At 38.2% G+C, this 21,288-nt stretch overlaps 1 protein-coding gene and 1 long non-coding RNA gene across 6 annotated transcripts in view; both read right to left on the reverse strand.

Annotated features, from left to right (window-relative positions):
- LOC106091244 (RNA-binding protein fusilli) overlaps positions 1–15,704 on the reverse strand; it is a 188,487-nt gene extending 172,783 nt beyond the window's left edge. Inside the window, exons 1-2 of one of the 5 annotated variants that reach the window (XM_059368857.1) lie at positions 15,153–15,694; positions 605–1,559 (exon numbers count right to left, since the gene is read on the reverse strand). The gene's annotated coding sequence lies outside the window, so the exon portion shown is untranslated. Of the gene's footprint in view, positions 1–604; positions 1,753–15,152 lie in introns of those variants that run through there. The other 4 variants (XM_059368854.1, XM_059368856.1, XM_059368855.1 and 1 more) reach the window with 4 other exon arrangements.
- Positions 1–21,288, reverse strand: part of LOC131997656 (uncharacterized) — a 312,520-nt gene that overhangs the window by 226,493 nt on the left and 64,739 nt on the right. The window lies entirely within an intron of this gene.

Consider the following 21,288-nt stretch of genomic DNA (forward strand, 5'->3'; position numbering starts at 1 on the left):
GCAAAATGCTTGCGATTGCGTTAATCGGAGCAGGCCTGATGGCCATTCAATTGCTACAAAGCTTCCTATAAAACTTTCAACAGACTTTTGAAGCGCAGTGTGACTACGATTGTTGTGCTGCTGTTGTTGTTCCTCTTCTTCTTCTTTGGGCTTGCTGTTTGTATACGAAGCACAAGACTGGTGTGTTAACAACATTGCCCCAGTCATCGTTACTTTTTTTTAACTGTAAATTTCTTTTCACTTCACAGATCATCAACGACCATAGGAAAAGATAAAAATACAGGGAGAAGAAAAAACTGTAGAAAGCGTTGTTTATTCATGAGAAATGGAGGAATGGGATCTTGGAATTTATTTTCGGGTGTTCAATGTGGTTGACCGCTGTTCTGATGAAATGTTTGGTTAGCGAAAATTTTGCCTTGGCCAGATTTGCAATCGGGTTTCAATAGGTACTTTGGGGTCAAAGCCAGAATAATCGGCTAGTGGTCCGCATGCGCTCATGTGTGTGTCAAGATTGTTCTTTTCCCGCTTGAATAGGGGAGAAAATATTTGTGGCATTTGGTAGGTAGGCGCAAGCACTTAGTAGTTGTAGTTGGACAATACTTACTTACATTTGCACTGCTCACTTGTTGCACGCACTACAGAAGTAGAATGGATGGGTTTGACTGGTCTGCTGATTGAAGCCAAGTAAACAGTCAGTTCAACAGGTGGCTGCTTGAGTGCAGGTAATGTCACGACGATGGTGCAGGAGAAATGTTTTAATTTATGTTTAATGGTTCAGGTCTGGTTATCTTGAGATTGTGTCTTCCATCAATGGGGGGAGGGGGATACACAGGTATCTGTTGTTTTTATTTGGGATTCATTAGTCAGTCCGTCTGTCTAATCAGGTTTAGCTGTGGCACTGTTACTGTTCGTTATTTCGTTGTTTTATTGGTTTATCCAAAGTTTTTCCAGCTTTTTCACAACAAACCATTCAAGATTTCCGTCTTCCCAACAGGTTGGAGATAATTATGGTACGGTTGGCCGATTGAGCTTCGTTACAAACGAAACTAGCGAATGGGAATGGAAACTTTCGATGCAAGTGTCGTTCGTTATCTATTGTCTCACACTATTTGCTCAATGGTCTCCAAGTGTTCCCCTCAATATGAAAAAATTATATACACATCGTATCATTCATATCTAATTGTTGTTATTCTTTGTTTTTGTTTTTTTTTTCTTTTGGTTAATTTTGAGCCTTGTTTATTGCACTTTTTGATCTTTGTTTTCTTTGCGCAGAGAGATCACCTTTTTTTCATCTCAAAGCCAAACCCTGGCTTGTTTTTGAAATATTGTTTTAAAGTTGTTTTTTAATCCATTCGCATGTCCACTGTTGTTCGTTACGGTGCGATTTTTAAGTTTTGTTTTTTTTTTAATTTCTATCACTTTGGGAGGAATTTGTGCATAAATTGGTTTCCAAGCTTTAGTTTTTCGCCCGAGTCCGAGTTTATCCGATTGGTCGCGCTCTCCGTTTGATGGCAAGACAGCAACTGGTGATTTGTGGTTTCCCGTGTGTGTACAAAAACCTGAACAATCAACCAAATATTGACTGTATGAGTTTTGCTTCAATTCTGTTTTACACCTATTTTTCGTGAGTGTTATTGCTTGTTTGCAACCGACTACGCTTTGTTAGCTCCCAATTTCCCATTTTTTGTTAGCTCAGAAATTGTGCTTCTTCTGTTGATTCTGTCATTCATTCAGAAACACGTAACTCTTACCACAACTCAGTTAACCAGGTGGTTGTTCTGTATTGTTGTTGTTACCTGTAACGGTGTGTGTTTTCTAGATCTCTTGCTCTCTCACATTCGCTCTCTCTCTCTTCTATTGCTCTCTTGATGGTCACAATTTTTGAGTTTTATCTCTATATAACTAGAAACTTTCCAACAACAATTTGTTGCTGTGTTGCCAGTAATGGGGAGGCTTCTCCCCAAACTGGGGATTTATTTTCGAAAATGAGATCGACATTTTTGGGGATTCGGAGAATAAATTTGGGGAAGAGTTTTCGGTTCAATGTTTTATATTTTATCTTTACTATTTTTTTCTTTTACAAGCAAATTCATTAACAAGTAGATAGCACAAATAGGTACAATTTATTCCAATTTATACTCGTATTTTATTTTAGTACTATAAGCGCAAATCATGATTAGTCGGTTATTAGTATCTGTTATCGCATGATATCGATAACTATCTAGGAGAACTTTACACTGACATTCTATCAAGAACATCTATCTTGCCCTGGATAGAACTTAAATGAAACACAGCAACTGAACCGATGAGTAATTATATCCCTGTTTATTGAACAGTACAGTGCAAGGCACGTATTATCGGGCTACTTAGAACGTATAATTCTAAAAAGCTGACCCTACATCGCTTTACATTAGTAAGTTCAAAATTTGTATATCCATGCCGTCAAGTGACACACTTGACAAATCCTTAGTGGATTTGACAGTCAATAAAAAATAGTGGTAATATGCATATTTTAGTCTAAGAAATGAGTTTTAATATACCAATAAAAACAAAATTTTGTTGTACTGTTATAAAAAGCCATACAAAATTGATTAGGGATTTTTTGGGGACAAAAGATTCGACATTTGGGGACAAGGGACAGAAAAATACTGGCAACACTGACTGGTTGATATTGTTTTCGGTTATGAGCAATTTACAGTGTTGCGGCTTTGGTCCTCGTATATGAGGACCAAAATTTTGAATAGAGGATTTGAAGCGGAAATTGGGAATTTTTTTAAATGTACATGACATAAAACGGCACCATTTACATTAAAAACCGGACCTAACAGCGTCCCAATGATTATGTTCGTAGTTTTTTGTACATAAAAAGTGCAAAATACGTTTTATCGACTGTTATAGGTCTGTTCGCGAACTTTTCCCGGAAAAATTTGCCAGTAAAAATTTGCAGGAGAATAATAGCCTTACTCTCTTTTGCTATTATATGAATTACACAGCTGGTTTTCATAAAACAGCTGTTCGTTGCCGCAAATTTCTGCTGATAAAAAACCTCCAGTAGAAATTTGCAAGCTCTCAATTAACAAACTCTTTAAATTTAGCTTGCTCTCACGCTGGCAATGACTTCCAGTAAAAAATTGTGCAAATTTGCAAACATTTTTGAGTACACGAACACACTTATTATACCCATTACACTTTGGCACTATAAAATATCTTTAGTGCACCTGACTTAAGTGGATAGACCTATAACAGAGTAAACTCCTTTTGCTCCTTTAGATTGTGCACTTATTCCAATGCAGGCGATATGGTACGAGAGATGTGTAAGAATGATTACGTATTATAATGGAAAATCCTTGCCTACGCCACAAGGTATAAATTTCGAACTTTCTCTCCGTGATAATAACAATAACAAGTGAGGGCATGCTGAGTTCGGCCGGGCCGAATCTTATATATCCTCCACCATGGATAGCATTTGTCGAGTTCTTTGCGCAGTATCACTTTTTAGGCAAACAAAAAATAATAAATAAGAACTGTTATGCTATTGGAGCTATATCAAGTTATAGTCCGATTCGGACCACAAACGAATTGAATGCTGAACATTGTAGAAGTCATTGTGTGATATTTCAGACCATTCGGATAAAAATTGCTCCTTGTAAGGGCACAAGAAGCAAAATCGGGGGATCGGTTTATATGGGAGCTGTATCAAGCTTTTGATCGATTCAAATCGAATGTAAATTGCGCCCTCTAGAGGCTCTAGAAGTCATAATCCCAGATCGGTTTATATGGCAGCTTTATTCGGTTATGTTCCGATTTTCGCCATACTAAGCACAGTTGTTTGGAAATCATAACAAAACACCTCATGCAAAATTTCAGACAAATCGGATGAGATTTGCGCCCTCAAGCTGCTCAAGAAGTCAAGTCCCAAGATCGGTTTATATGCATCTACAATATATTAAGTTATGAAACGATTTGAACCGTACTTAGTACAGTTGTTGGAAGTGATAAAAAACCTCATGCAAAATTTCAGACAAATCGGATGAGAATTGCGCCCTCTAAAAGCTAAAGAAGTCAAGACCAAGACCAGTTTTTATGGCAACTATATCAAAACATAGACCGATTTGGCCCATTCCCAACCGACCTACACTTTACTCCTTCGAAAGTTAGCGTCTTTTCGACAGACAGACGGACGGACATGGCTAGATCGACTTAAGATGTCATGACGATCAAGAACATATATTCTTTAAGGGTCTTAGACTCATATTTCGAGGCGTTACAAACAAAATGACGAAATTAGTATAAACGCATCCTATGGAGGAGGGTATAAAAATGGGGGATACTTATCTCATATCAGTGAGTGCATTCCGATTAAAGTTTTTTATATATATATATATATATATTTTATATTCTGAATTTTGTAATTTTTAAGCCCTATAAGAGCCCATTCAATAAAATTACAGTAAGTACTACTCTCAGGAACAAAATTGTTGATGCTAAGTCCAAATAGAGTGCGCATGGCGACACCACTTGATAGAGAAGTTTTAACATATTAGGATACCTCACAAATGTACCTCTGAACATTTTCTGATGTTCACGCAGGGGTTTGGCGTCTTATGGCCACCGTAGCGCATAGGTTGGCATGTCCGCCCCAGACGCTGAATGCCTGGGTTCGAATCCTGGCGAGAACATCAGAAAAAAAATTTAAGCGGTGATTATCTCCTCCTAATACTGGCAAAACTTGTGAGGAACTATGTCATGTAAAAACTTCTTCCCAGAAAAGTATCGCAATGCGACACGCTGTTCGCAATGCGACACGCTGTTCGCAATCGGATATAAAAAGTAGGCCGCTTATCATTGAGCTTAAACTTGAATCGGACAGCACTCATTAATATGTGAGAAGTTTGCCCTTATTCCTTAATGTTAATGGCCTAATTTGCAATTTTGGTTCGACGTCATAGACGGACATGCTAAGCTCTGCGCCTTCCCTACCGCACATATGGTGTTCTAAAACTATAAATAATGGACTCCATGATCAATACACATACCAATAACAATACAGTGTGGCAAAGAAATAGTAAATACTTGAAGACGAATTTAACCCATTTGTGCATAGTCTTCTTTATATCTGGCGTTTTTATGTCTTGCGGTACGCGTTCATTTATATGGATATTTTGGAAAACGATACAGAAAAGAAATTAGTTTATACCTTCCACTATTAGGGGTTAAATTAACCTATCATTATCATTAGGTTTGTAAAACCTGAAATATTGACCTGAGACCCTTTTAAGTATCTTTTTTCTTGATCGTCTTGAGATTATAAAGTCGAGCAAGCCATATCCGTCTGTCTCGCAAAATAACGATAGCGTTCGAACTAATAAAGATATGCGCTTGAAATTTTGAATAGATATTTCTTACCGATATATGTATATCGTAGGGGATTGCAAATGGGTAATATCGTTTCAGAGTTGGATATAGCCCCCAAATAAACCGACCCTCGGATTTGACTTCTTGAGCCCCTAGGAACCTCAGTTTTAATCCAATTTGGATTAAATATGGCACATGGACTTCTGTTCTGACTTACAACACCAGTCCCGAATTTGACTTCCTGAGCCCCTAGAATCCTCAATTTTCATCTTATTTAGCTGAGATTTGGCACAAAAACTTCTGCCACAACTTCCCACATCCGTGCCAAGTATGATCCGATACGATATATATACTTATATAGGCCCCTAAAATAGGGCTCCCCGATGTAACAACTTGAAACCATAGCAGCTGCCACCAATTCCCGATTTGATTGTACCAACTTAGCTACCAGGGCGACCTTAAATCATAGTGGTATCTGGCTTACAAAAATCTCTTGCAGATCTGGGAAGTTGCATTTTTAACTCAAAATGGTGTATGAACCAAAATAGCATAACAATGACGGTTTATCTGCAGTAGCAAATGCAAATTTGACCATGAACATTTCATTAAGAAACAGGGGGAAACTTCTCACATATCAACGAGTACAGTCCGATTCAATGATAAGATGCCTCCTTTTTATAGCCGAGTCCGAACGGTGTGCCGCAGTGCAACAACTCGTTTCCGTTTTTGTTATGTTTTGCGTTTTCGAAAGCCGGGACAGGCCTGAATATGTTTGATTTGGTTAACGTCAATTAATGATTTTTTTCCTTAAACTCATCTGGCATCTACGTACATATGTATGTCATGAACACAATTCGTTCTCATGAGTGAGCGTACATCAATACTGGCTTAATTTGTTTTGTTTTGCTTGACGGATAACTTTATCTTACCTGAGTGTTGACTCTCTTAATACTCAGCCAGTTGTTTCAACTCTCACATCCGCCAGCACTCTCTTCATTTATAACAGCGATTAACCTCCTATATGAAATTGTTTGCGTGGTAGGTTTAACAACATTCAAAATGCCATCACGCACATTGAAGCCATCGGCATTCCATGAAACTGTTATACTTTGTTCTATCTCAAAAGTCGAAAACTGGATTTGAATTGGGAGATAAACAAACAAAAAAATTGCGGGAGTATTAATCCTCGGTTTCCATTACAGCTTATGTGAGATTATTAGTGCCTTTTTGACTATAGAGCTACATTGTAAGGTTGGAGGCTTATCCCTCAAATTGTGTACACTGATCCACGTGTTAAGCAGTTATTGAAAATAGTGTAGTTAACTTATTTCAAACTCATCGTATTATGGGCCCAAGGATAACCTTGATCTCACAAATTCTCTGACTTAAAGTGACATCATTTTATGCGAAATTTGCAATAAAAAAGGGAAAACGTGCTTAATTAGACCGGGCCAAATCTTGCGTACCCACCATCATGGATTGTACACATATTAACTTGTTTATATCAGGATTCATTTGAAGAAATGAAATCGACTAATAATCGACTTGGGGCCATATGATTGATTTTTATGAAGCCTACATTATTGATAGACCTATAAACCAGCTGTGGAAACCAAATTTACGCCCAGTAGTGTAAAAATTGAGGCGTCTAAGGGCTCAAGAAATCAAACCGGTGTGTCGGTTTATATGGGGACCACAACTATTTATGGACCTTTTTGTGCGAGAGTCAGATATTATGAATATACTTCGCATACCAAGTTTCAGCCAATCAAGTAAACATTGAAAATAAGTCAAATCGAAGCCTTACTTTATATGGGATCATTAGCCACATCTTAACCGATATGGTAGATAGGTAGGTTTAAGTGGCATTCTGCCATCAGACTCACTTAGACGTTTTTGTCCATTGTGATACCACAGGAACAGAGCAAGGAAGATGCCTTCTAGTTCCAACCGTTGAAACATCCAGATCGCTTTAAAAAGCCCTATAACTTGCGAATGTTCACATCCGCTAAATCAGACTGGTTCTCAAAGATGTCCTCACATCTTATGCAAAAGTCGTTGCTGGTGATCTTCAGTCTGTCAGGATGTTTTCCGGTTAGACAGTGACCTGTCATGACGGACACAATGACTAAGACATCTGTTCTAGCCAATGACAGCAAAGCAGTAGACCTCTTCAAGTCTAGAATAGGCTAAATAGTTTCTTGCAGGTATATAGAACAAGGCTCTCTTGCAGGTGTATAGGACAAGAGTTGCCTTTCTTGCCCTTTCGAGACTGGTCAATTTGAACTTCAAGCCAAACACCCAGGAATTTTGCGCTTTCTGTAAATGGAACCTTCTCTCCAACCAAGGAGACAGGTTCCGTCTTGCACGGATTTACGCCTAGAATACTTTCGGTAGCCCACTTCGCTGTTGCACGTAGAGCTTCCTGAAGTATATCTCTTAGAGTGCTGGGAAACTTTCCACTAACCGCAATTGCCACGTCATCAGCATACGCGACCACTTTTACACCTTTTTCTTCCAAAGACAATAATATATATTGTTAATGGCTATATTCCAAAGTAGAGGAGACAATATACCTCCTTGAGGTGTTCCTCTACTTATGCATCTTTTCAGATCCCAAGCCTGACGTAATGCATCTTGTAGAGTTCCAAATCGAATAAGAATTGCGTTCTCTGGTGGCTCAGGAAGTCAAGATTCAAGATCGGTTTATATGGCAGCTATATATACCAGGTTATGAACCGATTGGAACCATACAGCCAAATCGGATAGGAATTGCACCCTGTAGAGGCTTAAGAAGTCAAGACCCCAGATAGGATTTGCATCCTCTAAAGGCTCAAGAAGTCAAAACTCCAGATCGGTTTATATGACAGCTATATCAGGTTATGCATCAGATTATGCCCGTACTTGGCACACTTGTTGGAAATCATAACAAAACACCTCATGCAAAATTTCAGCCAAATCAGATAAGAATTGCGTCCTCTTGTGGCTCAAGAAGTCAAGATCGGTTTATATGGCAGCTATATCAGGTAATGCAATTATGCCGATTGCAAGCATACTTAGCACAGTTGTTGAAAATCATAAAACACAACTCATGCAAAATTTTAGCCAAATCGGATAAAAATTGCGCCCTGTAGTGGCTCAAGAAATCAAGATCCAAGATCGGTTTATATGGCAGCTATATCAAAACATGGCCCGATATGGTCCATTTACAATCCCAAAGGACCTTCACCTATAAGAAGTATTTGTGCAAAATTTCAAGCGGCTAGCTTTACTTCTTCGAAAGTTAGCATGCTTTCGACAGACAGACGGAAGTACGGACGGACATCGCTAGATCGACTGTCATGACGATCAAGAATACATATACTTTATGGGGTCTGAGACGAATATTTCGAGGACTTACAAACAGAATGACGAAATTAGTATACCTCCATCCTATGGTGGATATTAAAAGGGACTTTGTTGGGTTAATCGAGGAACTCTCTAATAAAAGTGGTATTTCAAGATAACGGAAGCTAATAACAATAGATTCTCCATTTACGGGAAAGCTGCAGAAGCCGGATGGAGAATGGACCGAGTCCACTCGTGAGACTCAATTGCACATTTTCCGGGCTGTGAGCTCAGGGAAGAGGATTCGACTCATACTCAACCTGAGAGGAGAGTTATGGTATTTTTTATACCGAAGCAGAGAAGCTGCAATATAGCGTTGCCAAGGATTTTAGGCTGATCAGCCTTTCCTCCTTCCTTTTTATGAAATTGAAGAGAATTTTAAATTTCCACATTAGGAGTGGACTTGGGCGTTCATAGTTCTCCAGATACCCGCATATATTAAGGTCAGATCAGTGGACTCTGCTCTGCTCAGTGTGGATTTTGATCGCGCCTTTAACAATGTGCATGTGTCTGATATTAAGACGGGGTTACGGGGTGCAGATGTGGATGATGGCGTGATAGTTTGGGTAATAAGAATGCTTTAGCATGGAGAAATCATGCCCAGTATTGGCCAAACGACGGCAAGGGCTTATGCCACCAAAGGTACATCGGCGTCGTCATTTTACCTCTGCTATAGGTATTTGTTGTTGATGTGTTTCTGTTCAGATTGATGGCGTAAGGGGTAAGGGTGTGATGCAGACGAATTTCTTATTCTCGGTACGGGTAAATTTCTAAATACTTAATCGGACATTCTTGGTGGTGCTATTGGGTGCACGGCGATTTGAGCTGCCGATTACGAGCTGTACTCGGCGATGGTAAGGCCAGTTCTGAAGTATGGCCGTCATGTTTTGTGGCGGTTGACGGATAAAGAGACACTAGAGCGCGATTTAGACAGGGTTAACTTATGACTGAGGCTATGAGCACCACTGCGACTAGGTCCCTAGAGGTTATGATGTAAATCCAGCCGTTCGATTTTTTTATAAAGGCGTCGGCAAGGAGGATTCTTTTTAGTCTATAACAGCTTGACTTTCTTAGGAGAACTCCAGTTAGACATACCTGTATACTGGACAGCACACTGAAAGACCTGCAGACAGAAATAGTAGACGGCGGTCTATATATTAGAATACCGAACCTGACAGAATGGCTGACGGTTCGGAATAGGTGTACGGATATTAACATATTTACAGATGCATTGAAGATGGAGAACGGGCGGATTGTGCCATATGTTCCGATGAACTTGAAATCAACGCCTCATTGCGTATGCGTAATGGCTGTACCATTTTCAGGCAGAGGTCTTTGGGATAAGTAGGGCAGCAGCGATTGATCTATCGAATGGAATACATAGATCTTACAACTGTATATGCAGCGATAGTCAAGGATCATTGAAGGGCTTAATTGGCACGAATATAAGATCTAAAGTTTTGGGGTCATAATCTGGCTTAATGCTGGGTTGTTGGATATAAGCATATTATAAGAAACGAAAAGGCAGACATTCTTCGATATCGGGTGTTAGTTCTGCTCTTGTGTCAATATTGGACGTCTACCCACCACTATCAAAATTTCCCATGGAGTTAAGATGAGTTATAGGGATACATGGTTAAATATGTCGGCTTCAACAGCCGAATGTGAACAAATAAAGCTTCTGTAGAACGAACGCTCGAAATCGAACATAGATAATCTGTTGTCCATGTAAAAGGCATATCTAAGTATGGTTATCAGAATTATAATAGGACAGAATAAGTTATTTAAACATATGTCACGTATTGGCATTAGAAATGATGACATCTATCGGTGGTATCATGCGATCGACGCCTCGGAGCTTTCACCTTCTTTGTCAATGCCCGTTTGCCTTTTCATCCGGATGAAGTGAATTCATCGGAAGGAGAAATGGGAAGATGAGGAATCACAATGGGCTTCTAGACGACTAAGGTCTAAGTATTATCCGCCGCCAACCTAACCTTTAGATATTGCTCCCATATAAACCGATCTCCCCATTATACTTCGTGAGCCCCTATTGGACGCAATTGTTATCGGATTGGACTGAAATTTACCACTACGACTTCTACTTTGCTCAAATGGTTAGGTACATACAGTTGTGTTCAAAATAATAGGAGTGCGCTCCTCTTAAAAACAAAATTTTGTTTTTTTTTATAAAAATATATTTCTAATTATTAGTCGATGCTCTAAATTGTATAGCAACAAATATTATAATTAAAGCTACAATAATTTAAAATATTTCATTGAATATTTTGCTGTTCGAAATAATAGGAGTATTGAAACATGATCCCATAGTTTTAAAGCAAATGGCACAACGATTGAAAATAAATTAATAAAAACTTAAATTTTTTCTTTCCCAAATGTAACGTCTTTTTTGATTACTTCGGAACATTTACCATGCATGGAGTATCAATCAGATCCCGGCATCTCTTAACAGTGTGATCCTGGGATAGTTTTTAACGGATTTTGTGCCAGGCATTACGCACTGCTTTCTATAGCTCATCCGCATTTGGCAGTCGGTTCTCTGTAACATAATTTCAATGTCTCTCCTTAAATGTTCTATGGTATTGGGGACAAGAGATTGAAGAGGTCACGGCTTAAACTGAACTCCCTCTTGCCAATTTAATAGCTTGTTTTCGGTCATTATCTTGTTAGAATACCAATTTTAGAAGGATATCACAATCAGTATAATCAAGCATTACTTGCTAAAAAGTTGTAATATACCCACGATGTCTCTTACTTCATTATTGACCATATACCGTTGTACAAAAAGCTCCAACGTATCAACACCTTTGCCCCACCATATTTGACTATCTTTTTTATAAATTATGATTTATATTATGATTGGGCAGGCCGGCGGAAATCTTTCTAGTCCCTGTTCCACCAAATAATACATTTATACATTCCTCGGTCCCCAATATGTTCCTCCAGTTTTCAATCGACAAATCGATATGTCCTTTAGCGCAGTTAAAGCGTGCAACTGTATACTTCTTGGTCAGCAGTGGTAATATTCATGTACTTTTTGTGAATAAGTTATTTTCCAACAAACGTTTACAAATAGTGGATCTTTTCTGAAGACGCAGTAGGATTCCCTTTAATATAACAAATCATTCATACTTCTATTTTTTTGGACAAGGACATTCAAAGACCAAACGAGAAAACAATCAATGGCATCAAAATATAATATTTATTATGAGCTTATATTTGTAATTTTACTTCATACATATCCTTAGAATATCACTTAATTTGGATGTTACCAACAAATTTGACTTATGAAAATATAAAGTGTTAGCACTCCTATTATTTTGAACACAGCTGTATGTAGGCTCAGTTCTAATGGAAATTTTATTTATATTCCGTTGGACCAGTAAATCATCCCTCTGTTGATACACAATGTCTTAAATATCTGAAATATTACAATCATCAACACACTATTTAAAAACAAATAATGATTTAATAGCTTCTTCTCTGGTTGTTTTGGATGTTATTTCAGCAATAATTTCATGGTCCCTTTCGGAGAGATACGCTTGCGCTTCGTTTATTATTTCATTTTCGTTCAGGCACAGTAAAATTGATATTCTGGTTCAATTAATTCATTGGAGGCCACCGTAGCGCAGAGGTTAGCACGTCCGCTTGACGCTGAACGTCTGGGTTCCAAACCTGGCGAGACATCAGAAAAAAATTTCAGTGGTGGTTTTCCCCTCCTTATGCTGGCAACATTTGTGAGGTACTATGCCATGTAAAACTTCTTTCCAAAGAGGTGTCGCACTGCGGCATGCCGTTCGAACTCGGCTATAAAAAGGAGGCCCTTATCATTGAGCTTAAACTTGAATCGGACTGCACTCATTGATATGTGAGAAGTTTGCCCCAGTTCCTTAGTGAAATGTTCATGGGCAAAATTTAAAATTTTTGGTTCATTAAACTATTTTAAAAAGAGGTTGTACTCTTCGTCCAATACGTTTTCATGAATATTTGAATTTCTCATAATCAAAATGTTCTTTTAGGAAATTTTCAATTACAAATAATTTTTAATGGTAAAGGACAATCAAAAGAATATTTTAGTCATAAAAATTATACAAAAAAACAAATTTGTTTGGACTACGTTGGAGGCCTCCATGGCACAGAAATTACTTGCCCGCCTATGAATCTCAATCGTTGGGTTCGAATCCTAGCGAAGTAATCGGAAAATTTTTTACTTAACGCTCCAGCCTGTTAAAATTATAAGCTGAAAATTGCTACAGAATATTTTTAGCCATTGTAGGGTCCAGTTCGATTATAGAAGCCTTTTTCGAACATCTTTATACAACCCATTTTACCGTCTTCAGCAGACAAAAGAAATATTTTTTACACTATATAGAATACTTGTTCCACTAGCCGAACGTAGAATAGCGTTCCAAGTGCCTCGATCTTCTGCGCTCATTGTAAAATCTCTGACACCAAGTATCGAGGTGTCTCCCACCACTTGATCTTTCCATCGGGCTTTTGGTCTTCCCGGTTTGCGTGTACCACCGTGTTTGCCTTCAAAAGACTTCTTTGTTGCAGTGTCTTGTATTGTGTAAATGTTTTATATTTGATATCCTTTTATTCGAAAATGGTCTATATTGTATCATAGTTTGATAAAGCTGTCACGTAGATCTATTTCGCCATTTAAGGCTTTGAGCATTTAAAGGCGAATTTTTTTGCCGATTTCGCAAAATTTTGTATGAATGCGTTGTAAAGATAGAGGGGTATGATACGCTTTATATAACATTCTAAATAGATATACGTCTCGATTGAGCTTCATGGCATCATAAATGGCTTAACCGACTTCCCTGAAATTCAAATAGTAATATTGGCCTTTCTACATCCTTTCCTAATACGTTCCATACCAAATCTTAGTTGAATATAGCTTTTATATATATCGATCTCCAGATGAGAAACATGCCTATAGTTGTGGGTATCTAATGTTTGGCTCGAGCGAGCTGGTGATTTTTTTCGGGTTAAGTATGTGAGTTTATAAAATAAATGCATCAGTAGCTTTCTTTAATAATATTTTCTTTACCAAAATACTATATGCCGACTTTAGCAATATGTAATGCCGAACATTGGGAAATGGTGGCGACTACTGGTGAAAAATACTTTTTTTTAATTTAAAACTTCAGAAAGATTAATAAAAGAAATTGTCTGGTTAATACATCTAAAACAAGACAAAATTTCGAATTGCAAAAATCAAATTTAAATTGAATTGAACATTTGTACCCGGAAGGAGGATGGATTGAAAAAGGCAAAATCCTTAAACTGCCGACTTCTGTTACACTTATCCAATGTGAAGTTAATACTATGTGTGACATCCTATGTTATTCATTACTGCTTTGAGCCTGTTTACAGAATTGTTGTAGTTTTTACTTTGATTTCCACTGAGAAAATCGGATTTAGTACTGACATTTAAGTTAAAATAAGTGCATTTATCCATCACCTCAAGAAATATTACTTTAATAGCGCCTATATTTCAATAAGAAAACTTTGCTTTTTATAATCCATTTCGAATGAATGCAAGCTACAATAAAAAGAGACTATTAACTATTCCAGAATTTCACCAGCCTCCCCAAGCAGCCCCTTTAACAATCCAAAATGAGCAGCATACAAGAATAACAACAATTCCATTTAACCAGTGTATTTCAGATATTTGTAACTGCTTGAGAGAGAGTGTATATGGGCTCAAAGCAGAGAACTCAGAGATTGTATCTTTTTTAGTCAAACGTCAAATACCTACAAAACTCGGCAACTCGTGAGAAAATAGTAACGACCTCAAAGACACACACACACACACAACAGTGACTAACTTTGAATTGGTTGTGTTCACTTTTGTTTTTCAGAGAGGGGTTACGCACTCTTTGGCTATCCCAGCAAGAACAAAAAACACTAAAATGTATTTTTACCTGTACAAAAACGCACACAAACACAATCGCACACAGGTGAGTAACTCTCAATACACGTATGCCCACTATCGTAAAGAGCGTACGAATAGATGACATGTAAAAAAAGATCAGAGCTCAACAAAAGAGAGGTAGATGGGATAATAAAACACATATTGTTACGATGAAATGGATAAACATACTTGGTGTACAAATAAACATTTAAGGCTTTTGTGGCTTGAGAACCTGGCAGTAAACCCTCGTGGTGCGCAACACTTGCAGCGAGAATGTTGTCGTTGTACCTTCGCTACGTATCATAGTCATTAACACGCAACCTGATGCATTATTCCCCATATTCTCACTCGGCCGTATTACTGGTGAGCGACCGATGGCTGGCTGACTTGGCTTTCGGCTAGCTCTGCTGGCCACATAAGACAGGTATAGTAGCAACAACAATAAAACAGTTGCCTACGTACATACCTGTTCATTTACACTCCTCCCCTGTCCGGTTCGTTGATGATAATGACGATCAAAAGCTGGGGTTTTTGTTGTTTTGAACACTTGTAGATCCTCTTAATTATGGGTTTCTTTGAAACAACGTTTCTTGTTCTTCTACTAAACACACACGTACATAGCTACGGTTTTCTATAAAAATATTTTCTTCACAATTTCGTTTCTTCTTTATTTATTTTTTATTCCATTAATTTAATACACCCTCTTTCTTCTGTGTTGCTCTTTTTTTTCTTTTTGCACTAACTACACTTGATTTTCACTTTTTGGCCGAAAGACGTACGAATTTACAACGACAACTTTTCACAATTTATTGACCAATTGGTAAATGCGTTTTCGTTTGCTAAAGTTAACTTTTTCCACGCCAAACTTCTCGATTGTAGATAGTATTCTATATATCTAATTGTAGGTAGCTATTAACTCTTGGTTCTACTCTATTGTCGACATGAATTTAACCGTTTTTGTGATTTTGTTTGCGATATTCACAAAAAAGAACGACAACACCTAACCAACCAAATAGCGATTATACTCAACGAACTCTCCAAGAGAACTAAATGACTTCGATGAGACGTAGCAGTCTCTGAACCACATTTAATGCTGAAATTATCTCTACCTGCCTATTCAACTACACATTCATTATATTCAACCAGATACTACTACTATAGACGGACGTTGCCACATGTTTAATAAAAACTAACTTTTTCCGAAACTCTTCATATTAAAAGCAAGTGTCTACCAATTGGAGAATCAAACTCAAGGAATTAACTCTTGACCATAGCGTTAAAATGTTAAATTCCAGTTATTCGTTTTTCTAGGTTAAATGCTGATACTTTATTCGATTTTCACGATTACTTTTTGAAACACTACAAAAATGTCAATGATAATATAATACTTTTATGAAGAAATGTTCACAAGTTATGAGGGAATGCCCTACCGAATGAAATCAGCAAGTTCTTATACCCCCCACCATAGGATGGGACTACACTAATTTCGTCGTTCGTCATTTCGTCATCCTCGAAATATTCGTCTAAGACCCCATATATTCTTCATCGTCATGACATTTTAATTCGATCTAGCCGTGTTCGCCCATCCGTCTGTCTGTCGAAAGCAAGCTAACTTTCGAAGGAATAAGCCTTACCGCTTGAAATTTTGCACAAATACTTCTTATCAGTGTAGGTCGGTAGGGATTGTAACCGGGCCATATCGGTCCAAGTGTTGATATAGGTTAGGTTAGGTTAGGTTGAAAAGAGGGTGCAGATATTAATCCGCCGCATACCACTATGGATATACACCTAAGCCAGTAATCGGATTGTTTTAATATAGCTGTCCTATAAACCGATCTGGGGTCTCGACTTCTTGAGCCTTTAGAGGGCACGATTCCTATCCGATTTACCTGAAATTTTGCATAAAGTGTTTCGTAACGACGTCCAACATTTGTGCTTAGTATGGTTCAAATCTGTTCATAACCTGTTATAGCTGTCATATAAACCGATCTTGAATCTCGACTTTTTGAGCCACTACAGAGCGCAATTCTCATCCGATTTGGTTAAAATTTTGCATAACTTTCAACAACTGCGCAAAATATGGGTCAAATCGGTCCATAACATAATATAGCTGCCATACAACCTGATCTGAGATCTGGACTTCTTGAGCGTCTAGAGGGCCCAATTATTATCCGATTTGGCTGAAATTTTGTACAACGGCTTCTCCCATGAAAAGTTTCAAATATGGTATGAAGCGGTATGTAGCCTGATACAGCTCCCATATAAACCGATCTCCCTATTTCACTTCTTGAGCCCCTAAAGGCGCAATTCTTATTCAAATTGGCCAAAATTTTACACAATGACTTATACTATGGTCTCCAACATTCAATTCAATTATGGTCCGCATCGGACAATAACTTGAAATATCTGCAGTAGCATAGCAATTCTTTTCTTTTATCCTCGACATGGAGGAGGGTATATAAGATACGGCACGGCCGAACTATGTACGTTTTTATACGTTTTATATGATAGCTATACCAGATTATGAACCGATTTGTATCATACTTAACAGAGTTGTTAGAAGTGACACCAAAACACTACGTGCAAAATTTCAGCCAAATCGGATGAGAATTTAGCCCTCCGGATGTCAAATCGGATAAGAAAATCGCCCTCTAGAGGCTCAAGAAGTCAAGACCCAAGATCGGTTTATATGGCAGCTATATCAAACCATGGACCGTTTTGAACCATACTAAGCGCAGTTGTTGGAAGTGATACCAAAACACCACGTGCAAAATTTCAGCCAAATCGGATGAGAATTGAGCCCTCTGGATGATCAAGAAATCAATACCCAAGATCGGTTTATATTGCAGCTATACCAAAACATGGACCGATTTGGCCAATTTACAATCCCAATCGATCTACACTAATAAAAAGTATTTGTGCAAAATTTCAAGCGGCTAGCTTTACTCCTTCGAAAGTTAGCGTACTTTCGACAGCCAAACGGACGGACGGACATGGCTAGATCGACTTAAAATGACATTACGATCAAGAGTATATATACTTTATGGGGTCTGAGATGCATATTTCGATGTGTTACAAACAGAATGATGAAATTAGTATACCGCCATCCTATGGTGGAGGGTATAAAAACTACAATTAACAAGTAAAAAGGCATTAAGTTCGGGTATATATGTAAATCCCATTTTGTCACAATCCGGTGAAAACTGGATAACTTAAGCATCAAAATTCGGCACGGGCATTAGGTGGTCTAATATATATGACACCATGACAAAATATTGTTTTTTTTTTTGCAGATATATCCAATTAGAAACCGATCTGAACCATATTAAGGTCTGATATGGGGAGGCTCAGAAAAACTCACTATTTTAAATATCAGCGAAATCGGGTAACAAATAAAGCTTTTATGGGCTTCAGACCCTTTATCGGGAGATCAGTCTATATGACAGCTATATCTAAACATAGTCCGATCTGAACCGTATTTAGGTCAAATATCGGTTTTCTTCAGTTCTCTGTATCGATCTATATACAGCTAATTCGACTTAAGACTGGTACCATATTCGCTTTTCGCCTTTTTTTTTTTAGATAATAGATATGAAAGCAATTAACCTTGCTGATTTGATTCAGTAGGACATTCCCTCAATACTTATGGTTAAATGTTAATAAAATTGTTATTTTATCATTATTGTTTTCGTAATGTTTCAAAAAAGTTGTCGCATCGCGAAAAAAAAGAGTTTCCAACGGTGAAAAACGAACATTGTACCAGCTATTAGACTAAATCGATTAAAGATTCCGTGGGGGCCAAAAATTGGTTCTAATTACTACTAATCTAACTCTTTGTTGCAGATTTCACTTGTAATGGCCTTAATACCCTAAACCGGTAGATTGGTCTATATGACAGCTATATCTATAACGATACAACATTTCAGCGAAATTGGGTGAAACACGCGAATTTTATGGGCTCAAGACCCGATCGATTTTGATCATACTTACAGCGGATGCTGGAAGTTGTATACATTACGTGCAAATTCAAATCAGCTAATTCGAATAACAATTGCCGCTTCCAGGGGTTCAAGTTGCCAAATCAGGAGATCGGCTTATATGAGAGCTATTTTAGGTTATATACCGATTTTGACCTTACATAGCACGGATATTGGAATTAATGAAAAACATTGCTTGCTAAATATTAAATCGAATAGTAGTTGCGGCTTCAAGGGGCCCGCGAAGTTAACTCAAGCATGCCCTGTTAACCGGCATGCTGTGCTTTTCTCCCTCTATTAACAGTGGTTTACCTCTATTATCCGTGCTTCAAAAATGCTACCACTATTGACAGTGCTTTCCTCTATTATCCGTTCACCACTCACCACTGGGATTCCCCTTTTTATTTTGAGCTAAAGTAGAGTATCAAATTACATTCAGTCTGTAATTGAAAGTTAATCGGTCAAGGTGTTTGTTCGAAAAAGGCTCCAACCACAAAAGAAAGAACGTAACGTTCTTTCAATACAGGAACAATTAGAACTGAATAAAGATCACAGTAAATTCACATCTCCGATGTTTTGCTATCAGAAAAACGTGATGTAGGCAAACAAACTTGACGGGACTGAATACAAGAGACATCGATGTCATAGGTCGGTCACCGGAAGTAGTAATGCAGCCTTTGAAAGAATCGAAAAAGAGTCAGCAAAAATTGATCTGGCAGTAAGTGGAGATAAGACGAAGTGGATGGTTTCAACTCCCAAAAATCCTTGCACAACCGAGCAGATAAAGAAAATGGAGAAAGTTGGGAACCACAACTTTGAGATAGTCAGTAATTTTATCTACCTCGGCACCGCCGTAACCGAAACGAATGACACCAGTTTGAGATTAAGCGAAGAATAATACTGGCAAACAGATGCTACTTTGGACTAAGTAAGCCGTGTATAAACAAGTAAAAGCGTGCTAAGTTCGGCCGGGCCCAATCCTCTATACCTTCCACCATGGATCGCATTTGTCGAGTTCTTTTTCCGGCATCTCTTCTTAGGCAAAACAGGATATAAGAAAAGATTTGCTCTGCTATTAGAGCGATATCAAGATATGGTCCGGTTTGGACCACAATTAAATTATATGTTGGAGACCTGTGTAAAATGTCAGCCAATTCGAATAAGAATTACGCCCTTTGGGGGCTCAAGAAGTAAAATACAGAGATCGATTTATATGGGAGCTGTATCGGGCTATAGACCTATTCAGACCATATTAAACACGTATGTTGATGGTCATGAGAGAATCCGTCGTACACAATTTCAGGCAAATCGGATAATAATTGCGACCTCTAGAGGTTCAAGAAGTCAAGATCCCAGATCGGTTTATATGACAGCTATATCAGGTTATGAACCGATTTGAAACTTATTTGACACAGTTGTTGAAAGTAAGAATAAAATACGTCATGTAAAATTTCAGCCAAATCGGAATGGCGCCCTCTAGAAATTCAAGAAGTCAAGACCCCAAATCTGTTTATATGACTGCCATATCAGGTTATGAACCGATTTGCGCCAACAGTTGTTGGATATCATAACAAAACACGTCGTGCAAAATTTCATTCCAATCGGATAAGAATTGCGCACTCTAGAGGCTCAAGAAGTCAAGACCCAATGGCAGGTTATGGACCGATATGGCCCATTTACAATACCGTATATAATACCCTACACCGATCTACACTAATAAGAAGTATTTGTGCAAAATTTCAAGCGGCTAGCTTTACTCCTTTGGAAGTTAGCGTGCTTTTGGCAGACAGACGGAAGGACGGACATGGCTAGATCGACATAAAATGTCATGACGACCAAGAATATATATACTTTATGGGGTCTCAGACGAATATTTCGAGTAGTTACAAACAGAATGGCGAAATTAGTTTACCCCCCATCCTATGGTGGAGGGTATAACAAGGCCACCTCTCGACAGACGAAGATTACACTATGCAAGACATTGATACTACCCGTGCTGTTCTAAAGCATAGGTACTTGTGAAAGCAGATGAGGCAGTGCTTGGAGTATTTGAGAGAAAGATATGGACCAGTTTGCGTTAATGGAGAATATAGGCGACGTATAAACCACGAGCTGTATGAACTGTATGACGACGATAGCATAGTTACACGCCTCAAAATACAACAACAGCGTTGGCTAGGTCATGTTGTCAGAATGGATGAAGAAGCTCCAGCAAAGAAATCTTTTGAAGACAAACACGGTGGTACACGCTAACTGGGAAGACCAAAAGCCCGATGAAAAGATCAAGTGGTGGGAGACACCACGAAGCTTGGTGTCAGAGATTTTAGAATGAGCGCAAAAGATCGAAGCGCTTGGAACGCTATTCTACCTTCGCCTAGTGGAACAAATGTTCTGTCATAGCCAATTAAAGTTAGTATGAAAAGTATTCAAGCAGACAAATTAAACGTTCGTATGAATATAGGGCTCAAATGAAAACCTCAAATAGGTCATTTGACCCATCATTACAATATGGAACTCGAATGAAAGTTATTTGAGAGTAGAAATGCAATCCCTTTTTGGGGCAAAGTGTTTGTTCGTAAGCCCCAAAGCACATTGCACAAAATTTATATAAACTACAAGGGCTAA

The sequence above is a fragment of the Stomoxys calcitrans genome, chromosome 5 (assembly GCF_963082655.1).
Source record: "Stomoxys calcitrans chromosome 5, idStoCalc2.1, whole genome shotgun sequence".
Classification (NCBI taxonomy): Eukaryota; Metazoa; Arthropoda; class Insecta; order Diptera; family Muscidae; genus Stomoxys; species Stomoxys calcitrans.